Source organism: Aegilops tauschii, chromosome 1 (genome assembly GCF_002575655.3).
Source record: "Aegilops tauschii subsp. strangulata cultivar AL8/78 chromosome 1, Aet v6.0, whole genome shotgun sequence".
NCBI classification, from domain to species: domain Eukaryota; kingdom Viridiplantae; phylum Streptophyta; class Magnoliopsida; order Poales; family Poaceae; genus Aegilops; species Aegilops tauschii.
Genome location: NC_053035.3, coordinates 479,573,313 through 479,586,611, shown reverse-complemented (window position 1 = coordinate 479,586,611; position 13,299 = coordinate 479,573,313).

Below are 13,299 nucleotides of genomic sequence, written 5' to 3'. Positions count from 1 at the left end.
AGATCAACATTCTTCTGGGTCAGCTCCCGAGCCTGGGAGTTGAAGGCAGCCGCGCGGAGGTTGTGGTAGTCCTGCAAGTCAGGCAGAGAAGCGAATAAGAACAAGATAGCAAAACAAAGCCCGCTTAGAAGTTCCAAGCCGCCTGCTCAGCAGCCGACTCGGAACTCGGGGACTACACCTAGTGGGTGCGCTGATGTGCCCCCACGGGCGAAACCAAGATCAAAAAAGAAAAAATAGGAAGACTAACCTGAATGGCCGCTCGCGTCGCAAGGAACTCGTCGTTGTATTTCCTCAGCGCTGCAGCCTGGGACTGAAGCCGGTTCCGGACGTCCTGCGCCGCCACGTTCACCACGGCCGTCCCTCCACCCGGCGTCCACCCCGAGCTGGCGCTGGCCGCCTCCACGTCCCGGGCCGACGAGCCAGAGCCCGCGGCCTTCTGCGGGTCCGATGCGGCCTTCCCCGCGCGCTGGCGCGATGGCGACTGGACCATCAGGTCCGTCCTCGCGACCGGCTCGCCCCGGACGATTGCGCAGGCGACACGTTAGGCCGGCTGCCTTGAGCCGCCACAGTCGACGGGGCCGGTGCCGCCTCCCTCTCCGGGAAGACGATGTCGTCCTCCCTCTCCAACCCCGGCTGGTCGCCGCCGGTTTCCTCCGGCGGGGGCTCCGGGACCTCGGGCGCCGCGACACGCAGAGGGGTGACGAGCAAGGCCCCCTCCGCTGTTGCCGCGGCCGCAGCCTCCGCTTGGGCTTTGGCCGCTGCGTCGGCGCGCGCCTTCGCCTCCTCCTCCTCCTGTGCCGCCTTGGCGGCAGCCGCCCTCAACTCCTCCGACTCCCGCTCCTCCCGCGCCTCCCGCGCATTTCGCTCTGTCGCCACCTGAAGCTTGGCACGGGGGTCCACGCGGCGGGTGCTCCCGGATCCTCTCGGCGATCCAACGACGGAGGCGGCAGCAACCCGCTCAAGCGACAGCGGAGCCCTGATTTTTGAGAAAGGGCAAGGATTCAGAAATCACCAAGAAAAGAAGAAAGAATGTACCAAGGAATATGCACTTACGCCGACACCGTCTGCGGCTGCTTCACCACCTTGCGGAAGCGGGCCGCCTTCGCGGCCGCCTCATCCCGCCTGGTCGCCGCCGCCCCGCCCTTGGGCTTCTTCGGCCGACTGCCGAACAAGCCCGACGCGGCCCGGCGCTTCTGCCCGCCGCCCCGAGCAGGCGGCGCGGCAGAGGAACCCGCGCCGTGGCCGGGTGCCGGCTGGCGGTGTGGGACGATTTCCGCCTCGTTGTCATCCGGCCAGTCGTCGAAGCTGGCTCCGAGCCCGGAGCCGCCTGCTTCGCCGCCGGCTTCGCCGCTACCCGCCTCGGTGTTTTCATCCATGGCGGCCGCCCCCAAGTCGTGGTCCTCCAGGTCATGCTCCGCCCGGTCGGGGAGGAATCGGCGCTCCGCCTCCGACCCGGCTATAGGTCGAAGGAGAGGGCTCTGCCAAGACGTGCCGACTGGTCAGAGTCGGCCAAAAGGAACTCGGCGACAAAACTAAGAGAAGAAAGGGAAAAAGAGAACATACCGTGGGCGGCGGATGTGCACGGGAATATGGCTCCTTGCCAAACCGCCACTCTGCGGAGAGCTTGCAGTTCGCAAGATAATTCACCATATGGGCCACCTCGTCGTGCGGCATGTCCTTGGTGCACATCCGACTCAGATCAAGTTGGCCGCTCATCTGACAGATCAGGTGAGGGCAGCTCTGAAGCGGAAGCACCTGGCGCGCGACGAAGGCGGCCAGCAAGTCGGACCCAGTCAGGCCCTCCGACTGGATCATCACCCGCAGTCGGGTGACGGCCGCGGCTCCGGCCTGTGACAGCGTCACGGCCCGATAGGACCACTGGGGCCGCCTCCCAGCCGGCGGGCCGGCTACGTAAGACGGCAAGTTGACGTAGTCGCCTTGTGGGGCGACGTTCTTCACGTAGAAATATGACTTCTGCCAGAGCTTCACCGACTGGATTAACATGATGACGGGGAAGGGGTTGTCGGCCGCCGGCCTCCGCATCGCGATGAAGGCGCCGCTCTGGGCCGGCACGCCCTGCATGCGGGTGCCCAGCTTAGATTGGAAGAACTCCCCCAGAGCTCGAGGGTGGGGAGAACGCCAAGGAAGCCTTCGCACAAGGTGACGAAGGCGGACAGCAGCACCACCGTGTTCGGAGTGAGGTGGTGCGGCTGAAGTTGATAGAAGTCGAGGAAGGAGCGGAAGAAAGCGCTCGCCGGCAAGCCGATGCCACGCAGGAAATGCGAGCGGAAGACTACCCGCTCGCCTTCCTCCGGCTCCGGCATGATCTCCTTCGCAGGCGCGAGACGGACCCGCACCTGGTCCGCGCCGGGCAACCGCCGCGTCTTGCGGAGGAACTCGATGTGGTCCATGTGGACGTTGGAGCCGTCCCAGTCCCCGCCGTACTGCATGGTGGCGAGAAGCTAGCGAGGAAAAGTGTGGCGGCGGAGAAAGCACGGCCCTGCGGCGGCAAAGCTGCGGGGCGGAGTGAAGATTGGTGGGACGGCGCAGCGGCGAGGCGCTGCTGCGAGGGAAAGCAGGAGGAAGAAGATGGCGGAGAGGAGAGGAGCGTGCGAGCGTCTGCCGCTTCCCCTCCTCCCCCTACTTATAGCCTCGTGCGGCGAAGCCGAGGAGGCGAGGCATGGGGAGGAACGTGGGATTAACTGCGCCCACTCCCCCACGTCCCGCGATTATTGCGCCCTAACGGCGTGCGGAAACCGCCGCCGGAAGACGTGCGGACGGCTTTGGGCCTCAAAGAATCCGCGCCTGAGCCTAGGTGTAGGAGTGGTGGGCCCTCGGCCTGCGGCGACGTCTTGTCGCGCGCGTGGGTTGGCAGGCTCTTTTCAGCCAAGGGACGCCACGTGGTTCGCAGGCGGCGAGCGGCCGACCCGCAGCCCGGCGCACGCGCCAACAGGCTCTCGCCTTCCGACTTTAAAAATTTCGCCAAGACGGCGCGCCCAACCGAAGCCGGCTGCCAGCTGCTGGCTTGTCAAGATAAGAAGCTGACCGAGCTTCTCGACCTCCTCTCAGCCTCGAAGCCCAACCAGCTTCGGGGACTACTGTCGGAGTAAATGGCCACGGGTAGCCTAACCGACTCCCTTGGCTCTTTGAAAAATTATCAGGCCATTCAAGCCTTCAAGCATACAAAGCGTAGGGCCGCCTTCCCCCGGCCGGCTATCCCCAGGGCCGATTCCCAGAAGGCGACCTAGCCTCAGAAACCTCCCCCAAGAAAGATACGAGATAGCCGACTCCCAGAAGCCGGCCATGAAGAAAGCCGACTCGCAGGAGCCGGCCAAGAATGCACCCACTAAGACTGTACCCACATAACGGCGATAGGATGGGGCGTGGCCGCAGTACAGCCCACTACCCCCGAATCACAGAACAGGCATGGCCACAGGGCGCCGTACGGGCCAGCCATCCCCTGTCCGGCGCGGCACTGTAGCCGTGTTGGCCTCGATGTCACCCACGACAGGTCCCAGTACGGCCCGCAGGCGGCGGGCCCCTTTTGCCAGAGAGACACCCGAAGGCGGCCTGGCCTCCTCTAATCGGCCAGGGGTGTGGCCGGCTCCCAATAGCCGGCTACCTCCCTCCCTCGAAACATGTGCCTCATTAAGAAGACAAGACGAGGTAAGGCTACAGTGAGAGCCCGTGAGGCGGCGACACTGTAGCCACGCTTACCTCGAGAAAACCCTCGTCATCAGAGGCAAGGCGGCAGTAACCAGCCGCCGACAAAGCCCCCAAGCGGTGGGGCCGGCCTGCCCGCCAAGAGGCCGCTAGCCGGCGGGACCCACCAGTCGGCGGGCCCCAATGATCGGCGGAGAAGCCGGCGAGCATAGACGCTGACGGCTGGGACCCGCGCCCAGCCGGGTTACCATTGTACCCCTGGGGGGTAGGCCTATATGAACCCCCGGGACACCCATGCAAAGGGTTGATCTCATAGAATTCGACACACCACATAGAGAGAAAAGGAGAGCTAGCCTTGCCCTTCTTCTTCCTCTAGCCGAACAGCTCAAGGAGCACCTGTAGCTACTTGTATTGATCTAGTGATCATGCGGAGACCCCGCAGAGCAGGACTAGGGGTGTTATCTCCACGGAGAGCCTCGAACCTGGGTAAGATCCGCCGGCGTGCATGTCTTCGCCTCATCCCGTTTCCAGGCACCGGCGATGTTTTACTGGCTCCCACAATGATAAGCCACCCGTTGGCATATGTCGCACCTACCACCTGGCAAACTTCTTCAATCTTCACGCAATACATGAGCGTGAGCCATGGACATAGCACTATATGTGGAATAGAATGGTGGTTGTGGAGAAGACAAAAAGGAGAAGATAGTCTCACATCAACTAGGCGTATAAACGGGCTATGGAGATGCCCATCAATAGATATCAATGTAAGTGAGTAGGGATTGCCATGCAACGGATGCACTAGAGCTATAAGTATGTGAAGCTCAACAAAAGAAACTAAGTGGGTGTGCATCCAACTCGCTTGCTCACGAAGACCTAGGGCATTTTGAGGAAGCCCATTATTGGAATATACAAGCCAAGTTCTAAAATGAAAAATTCCCACTAGTATATGAAAGTGATATCATAGGAGACTCTCTATCATGAAGATCATGGTGCTACTTTGAAGCACAAGTGTGGTAAAAGGATAGTAACATTGTCCCTTCTCTCTTTTTCTCTCATTTTTTTATTTGGGCCTTTTCTCTTTTTTTATGGCCTCTTTTTTTAGTCCGGAGTCTCATCCCGACTTGTGGGGGATTCATAGTCTCCATCATCCTTTCCTCACTTGGGACAATGCTCTAAAAATGATGATCATCACACTTTTATTTTCTTACAACTCAACAATTACAACTCAATACTTAGAACAGAATATAACTCTATATGAATGCCTCCGGCGGTGTACCGGGATATGCAATGAATCAAGAGTGACATGTATGAAAGAATTATGAACGGTGGCTTTGCCACAAATACAATGTCAACTACGTGATCATGCAAAGCAATATGACAATGATGGAGCGTGTCATAGTAAACGGAACGGTGGTAAGTTGCATGGCAATATATCTCGGAATGGCTATGAAAATGCCATGATAGGTAGGTATGGTGGCTGTTTTGAGGAAGGTATATGGTGGGTGTATGATGCCGGCGAAAAGTGCGCGGTATTAGATAGGCCAGCGATGGTGGAAGGAGGAAAAGTGCGTATAATCCATGGACTCAACATTAGTCATAAAGAACTCATCAACTTATTGCAAAAATCTACAAGTTATCAAAGCAAAGTATTACGCGCATGCTCCTAGGGGGATAGATTGCTAGGAAAAGACCATCGCTCGTCCCCGACCGCCACTCATAAGGAAGACAATCAATAAATAAATCATGCTCCGACTTCATCACATAACGGTTCACCATACGTGCATGCTACGGGAATCACAAACTTTAACACAAGTATATCTCAAATTCACAACTACCAAACTAGCATGACTCTAATATTACTAGCTCCATATCTCAAAACTATCATCAAGCATCAAACTTCTCTTAGTATTCAACACACTCATAAGAAAGTTTTTACTATTAATACCTAGCATATTAGGATTAAGCAAATTACCATGCTATTTAAGACTCTCTAAATAATATAAGTGAAGCATGAGAGTTCATATATTTCTTCAAAATAAAACCACCATTATTGTGCTCTAAAATATATAAGTGAAGCACTAGAGCAAACAACAAACTACTCTGAAAGATATAAGTGAAGATCAATGAGTAGTCGAATAATTATGCAACTATGTGAAGACTCTCTAACATTTAAGAATATCAGATCTTGGTATTTTATTCAAACAGCAAGCAAAGCTAAAGAAAATAAAATGACGCTCCAAGCAAAACACATATCATATGGTGAATAAAAATATAGCTCCAAGTAAAGTTACCGATGAATGAAGACGAAAGAGGGGATGCCTTCCCGGGAATCCCCAAGCTTAGGCTCTTGGTTATCCTTGAATATTACCTTGTGGTGCCTTGGGCATCCCCAAGCTTAGGCTCTTGCCACTCCTTATTCCATAGTCCATCGAATCTTTACCCAAAACTTGAAAACTTCACAACACAAAACTTAACAGAAAACTCGTAAGCTCCGTTAGCGAAAGAAAACAAAACACCACTTCTAGGCACTGTAATGAACTCATTACTTATTTATATTTGTGTTAAACCTACTTTATAACAATTTCTCTATGGTTTACAAACTATTTTACTAGCCATAGATTCATCAAAATAAGCAAGCAACACAATGAAACCAGAATCTGTCAAAAACAGAACAGTCTGTAGTAATCTGTATCAAACGTATACTTCTGGAACACCAAAAATTATAAAATAAATTGGTGGACCTGAGGAATTTGTCTAGTAATCATATTAAAAAAGAATCAACTAAATATCACTCTCCAGTAAAAATTTGAAGGAAATCTCGTGAGCGCTAAAGTTTCTGTTTTTTACAGCATCATCATAAAGACTTCACCCAAGTCTTCCCAAAGGTTCTACTTGGCACAAACACTAATTAAAACATAAAACCAAATCTAACCAGAGGATAGATGGATTATTTATTACTAAACAGAACCAAAAAGCAAGAAACTAAAATAAAATTGGGTTGCCTCCCAACAAGCGCTATCGTTTAATGCCCCTTGCTATGCATGATGATTTCAATGATGCTCACAAAAAAGATAAGAATTGAAACATAAAGAGAGCATCATGAAGAATATGACTAGCACATTTAAGTCTAACACACTTCCTATGCATAGGGATTTTGTGAGAAAACAACTTATGGGAACAATAATCAACTAGCATAGGAAGGCAAAACAGGCATAACTTCAAGATTTTAAGCACATAGAGAGGAAACTTGATATTATTGCAATATGTAGAGTCATATGATCCTCTCTCATAATAATTTTCAGTAGCATCATGAATGAATTCGACAATATAACCAGCACATAAAGCATTCTTTTCATGATGCATAAGCATAGAATTTTTATTACTCTCCACATAAGCAAATCTATTCTCATCAATAGTAGTGGGAGCAAACTCAACAAAATAACTATCATGTGATTGAAAATTAAGATCAAGATGACAAGTTTCATGGTTATCATTATTCTTTATAGCATACGTGTCATCACAATAATCATCATAGATAGGAGGCATGCTTTCATCATAGTAAATTTGCTCATCAAAGCTTGGGGGACAAAAAAATATCATCTTCATAAAACATAGCTTCCCCAAGCTTGTGGCTTTGCATATCATTAGCATCATGGATATTCGTTGAATTCATACTAACAACATTGCAATCATGCTCATCATTCAAATATTTAGTGCCAAAGATTTTAATGCATTCTTCTTCTAACACTTTGGTACAAATTTCCTTTCCGTCATACTCACGAAAGATATTAAAAAGATGAAGCATATGAGGCACCCTTAATTACATTTTTTGTAGTTTTCTTTTATAGACTAAACTAGTGATAAAACAAGAAACTAAAAGATTCGATTGCAAGATCTAAAGATATACCTTCAAGCACTCACCTCCCTGGCAACGGCGCCAGAAAAGAGCTTGATGTCTACTACGCAACCTTCTTCTTGTAGACGTTGTTGGGCCTCCAAGTGCAGAGGTTTGTAGGACAGTAGCAAATTTCCCTTAAGGGGATGACCTAAGGTTTATCAATCCGTGGGAGGCGTAGGATGAGGATGGTCTCTCTCAAACAACCCTGCAACCAAATAACAAAGAGTCTCTTGTGTCCCCAACACACCCAATACAATGGTAAATTGTATAGGTGCACTAGTTCGGCAAAGAGATGGTGATACAAGTGCAATATGGATGGTAGATATCGGTTTTTGTAATCTGAAAATATAAAAACAGCAAGGTAACTAATGATAAAAGTGAGCGTAAATGGTATTGCAATGCGTTGAAACAAGGCCTAGGGTTCATACTTTCACTAGTGCAAGTTCTCTCAACAATAATTACCTAATTGGATCATATAACTATCCCTCAACATGCAACAAAGAGTCACTCCAAAGTCACTGATAGCAGAGAACAAACGAAGAGATTATGGTAGGGTACGAAACCACCTCAAAGTTATTCTTTCCAATCAATCCGTTGGGCTATTCCTATAAATGTCACAAACAGCCCTAGAGTTCGTATTAGAATAACACCTTAAGACACAAATCAACCAAAACCCTAATGTCACCTAGATAGTCCAATGTCACCTCAAGTATCCGTGGGTATGATTATACGATATGCATCACACAATCTCGGATTCATCTATTCAACCAACACATAGAACATCAAAGAGTGCCCCAAAGTTTCTACCGGAGAATCAAGACGAAAAGGTGTGCCAACCCCTATGCATAGGTTCATGGGCGGAACCCGCAAGTTGATCACCAAAACATACATCAAGTGAATCACGTGATATCCCATTGTCACCACAGATACGCACGGCAAGACATACATCAAGTGTTCTCAAATCATTAAAGACTCAATCCGATAAGATTACTTCAAAGGGAAAACTCAATCCATTACAAGAGAGTAGAGGGGGAGAAGCAACATAAGATCCAACTATAATAGCAAAGCTCACGATACATCAAGATCGTGCCAAATCAAGAACATGAGAGAGAGAGAGATCAAACACATAGCTACTGGTACATACCCTCAGCCCCGAGGGTGAACTACCCCCTCCTCGTCATGGAGAGCACCGGGATGATGAAGATGGCCACCGGTGAGGGTTCCTGTCACAGCCCCAGATCAGCCCTTGCTTGATTTTTCTTGCCTCCATGCATCATGTTTAAATTCAAATGAAATTTGAATTGAGGAATTTTCAAAGCCTCAGAAACCTTTTAAAAATGATTAACATTAAAATCTTCTAAAAGAAGCCTAAGAAAATGTTCCTGTTAAACCTTGAAAAATATTGGCAAGAATAAAATTCAAACCAATATTTTTGGAAGGTTTAACATATTTATTTTGGGCCTTTGAATTAATCCAATAAATATTTGAATTGGATCTATATTTGTTATATAATAAATATATGTTCAATAATTTTGGAAATTTTTGTGTAGCTTTGGATAAGTCCATTTGGTTTACACAATTATTTTCATGAATTTTGAAAATGGTTTGGTCTTCGAACTTAATCAAAACATAATAGCAAAAATAGGAAAAACAAAACAGAATAAAGAGAGGGAGAGAATCTTACCTGGCAGCCCACTGGCCGGCCTAGCACTGTGCTGGCCCGCGCCAGTCAGCTGCTTCCTCCCGCCAGTGCAGGCAGAGAGGTGACGCTGGCGTGCGCGAGCCCGCCACGGCGCCACCTGCTTGCCGCTTCGCCCGTGGACGAGGTGGACGACCTCCACGCCGCGCCCCCGAGCCCCTGGACACTTCCCATTCGCCCCCTGCACCTCTCCCTCACTCTCTCTCGCCATGGCCGACGCAGCCGCTGCCACCTCGCCGACGTAGCCGTCGCCACCGCCGACTCCGCGTCACCTGACCGTGTCCAGCAGCTCCGCCGTCGTCTTCTCCTTCGAGCAGGCCGGGCCCCGAGCGCTCGCTTGCCCCGAAGCCACTGCTCCGACGTCGCCTTCACCGCCCACCGCCGGAGATCCCCTTCGCCGTCACCGCCGCAGCAGTTCGTCCCCGACAGCGCCGCCTAGCTCATCATCTTTGCCGTGAGCTTCTGCCCCTTCCCCTTCCTCTCGTTCTTGCTGGCGCCCTCTTCCTCGACCGCAACAAGCAGCACCGCACGCGCCGCCGCCGAGCTCGTCGCCGACGATGGTCCGGCCACCCAACGGGCACGCCACCATGCCCAACGAGTTCACCTCATCACGTAGGCCATGTAGGACCTGGCCTTGAGCCTCCAAGAGCACCACAACGACGGGTCCGACCTCACCCGTACCCCGGCAGCCGCACAGCTCGTCGCCGGCGTCATTTCCGGCGACCCCGAGCTTCACCTCCACCACCAATCGACGCGGGTTGCTCCCAGCTACGCGTAGGTGCCCTCCGCCGCCCCTTTGGTCGCCGGAGGAGGAATCCCGCAGCCTCCGCCGCGTCTGGACGTCGCCGGCGGCTAAACTCCGGCGAGTCAGCGTGGTTTGACCACGGGCCTGACTCCCCAGAGTCACTGACAGTGGGGCCCGCCTGCTAATTAACCTGGGCTAGATTTAAATTAATTCTAATTAGTTTAATTAACTAACAGTGACACTGACACAGGGGACCCACACATCAGGTTTGACATGGACGACCCCGCTGACCCGCTGACATCATCATGACGTAGTGCTGACGCAATAATTCATTTTCTGGATTTATTATTATTCAGGAAATTCCAGAAAATACCCAAAACTTCTAAAATTCATATAAATTCAACCGTAACTCAGAATGAAATAATTTATATATGAAAAATGATCAGAAAAATCCAATCTATCCATCTGTACTGGTTTCATGCATGTTAGAGCAACCCAACCTTGCTGTTTAGGTGAAACAAGTTAATGCACCTTTATGACTTCATAACATGGGTATGCATTTGAATCTTTGGTTCAAATGGACTCATCTCAATCTGTTCTAGCTTGCATTAGCCCAAAACACATTCATATTGCCATGTCATAGCATGCATCATATTGTTGCATTGCATTGATTGTGTTTCCTCTCTGTTGCCGGTAATTGTCCCCTCTCGATAGCCTTTATTCCGACGATGAGTTCGATGACATCGATGAAGAACAATAATATCTTCGGAAGTGCCAGGCAAGCAAACCCCCTTGTTCATTCCGATACAATCCCACTCTCTCGCTCCTGCTCTCTTTTACTGCATTAGGACAACAACGATTTATCTGTTACATGCTGCGGTAGTTGAACCCCTTTTCCTCTGCATGACCTGTCATTGCCACAGTAAATAGATGAAACCCACTAGCATGAGTAGGAGTTGTTTGAGCCCTGATGTGCCTACTCATTCATGCTTGTTTGTCATGCCTGCTACTGCTTAGAGTTGAGTCGGGTCTGATTCGTCGGGGATGAATTGGAATGGTGATGAACATGTCCTACTGTGTGTGAACACAATTTGGTAAAGGTAGCGGTGAGAGGCCATGTAGGAGTACATGGTGGGTTGTCTCATTGCAGCCGTCCTCAGGAACTGAGTTCTGTGTTTGTGATCCATGATACAGTTACTACCACGCATTGGGCCCGAAACCAATGGACCCTCTCGGCTTCTTAATCACCCTTGTCCTCTGTCCAGGAGTTGCAAGTAGTTTCTGGTGTTTGTAGTATGCTGGAGGCCATGGGCAGCGCTGACCGGAGGGGTGGGCTGTGATGCGGTAGGCACGTGGCACGGTGTACCGGGCGCCCGTTTGGTGTCTCGGGAACCCTGCACACATCGTTCGGGGCCGTATGTGGAAACCTCGGCCGGACTCCCTGCGGATGGAACCTGAATAGGCGATAAACCTGGACTAGAGACTTGAGTGTTTAGGTAGGCTGTGTCCGACACCCTCGCTGGGCTTCCGCTTGAAGGTTGCCGAGTACATGTCGTGTAAACGGCGGTAAGTGGTGAGAGCGTGTGTGACGAAGTACACCCCTGCAGGGTTAATATGATCTATTCGAATAGCCGTGTCCGCGGTAAAGGACTTCTGGGTTGCCTATAACAGTTCATAGACAAGTGAAAGTGGATACTCTAAAATGCGCAAGATAAGCGTGAGTGCTATGGATGGCGTTCTCGTAGGGAGACGGGAGCGGATCCATAGTGGAGTATTGATATGGTGAATATGTGGACTCGTGTGCGCCACCTCAAAAGAGTTACTTGCAGTCGTAGCTAGGATAGCCACCGAGTCAAAGCTGGCTTGCTGCAGTTAAACTCCACCACCCCCTTTGTTCATACCGATGCATATGTAGCTAGTTCTGATGTAAGTCTTGCTGGGTACATTTGTACTCACGTTTGCTTAATTTATGTTTTGCGGAGAGACTTCAGTCTCGCTAGTAGTTCCGTGTGGACTTCGACGTTTAGCTTGTTACCTCAGCTACGATCTTGTGCCCTCGGCAGGATCTAGTAGATAGTCAGGCTTCTCAGCCTTTTTCATTTATAGTTGTCTGTACTCAGACATGTTAAGCTTCCGCATGTGTTTGACTTGTATGCTCTGAATGCTGGGTCGAGAGACCCATGTTTATAATATCTGGCTCTTCGGAGCCTAATGGATAAGTACTTGAGTCGTAGAGTTATGTTGTGATGCCATGTTGTATTTACACATATCGAGCATATTGCGTGTATGATTGAAATGCTTGGTATGTGTGGGATCCGACAACCTAGTTGTTTATCCTTGGTAGCCTCTCTTATGGGGAAATGTAGTCTTGTGCTTCCATGAGCCATAGTAGTCCGCTACAGCCCGGTTCACCGGAGTCCTGCTAGCCCAGCACTACTGCTCCGGACACCTGACTGGCCGGCATGTGATTCACTTCGTTCCTGTGTCTGTCCCTTCGGGGAAATGTCATGCAGTGAGATCCGGAGTCCTGCCTAGCCTGCTACAGCCCGGGTTCCCGGAGTCCTGTTAGCCCAGTGCTACAGCCCGGATTCACACGCTGCTGACCAACACGTTCGATGTTGATTCATGTATGCCTGTCCCCATACGTTAGTGCCGCTTTGGGTTCACGACTAGCCATGTCGGCCCGGGTTCTCTGTCATATGGATGCTAGCGACACTATCATATACGTGAGCCAAAAGGTGCAAACGGTCCCGGGCCATGGTAAGGCGACACCCGTGGGAATACCGTGCGTGAGGCCGCAAAGTGATATGGGGTGTTACAGGCTAGATCGGTGTGACTTAGAATCGGGGTCCTGACAGTTCCCCCCCTCCGGCAGGGTGCTGGAACAGGGTCCCGATTGAGTTTTGGTGGCTACAGAGGCTTGCGGCGGCGGAACTCCAGATCTATTCTGTTCCCCGATCGTTTTAGGGTATATGGATATATATAGGCGGAAGAAATACGTCAAGGGAGCCACGAGGGGCCCACGAGGGTGGAGGGCACGCCCGGGGGTGGGGGGGGGGGGGGGTGGGCGCGCCCCCCTGCCTCGTGCCTCCCTTGTTGCTTTCTTGACGTGGACTCCAAGTCTCCCGGGTTGCTTTCCTTCCAAAAATAACTTCTCGAGAAGGTTTCATTCCGTTTCGACTCCGTTTGATATTCCTTTTCTTCGAAGCACTGAAACAAGGGAAAAAACAGGAACTGGCACTGGGCTCTGGTTTAATAGGTTAGTCCCAAAAATAATATAAAAGTGTTTAATAA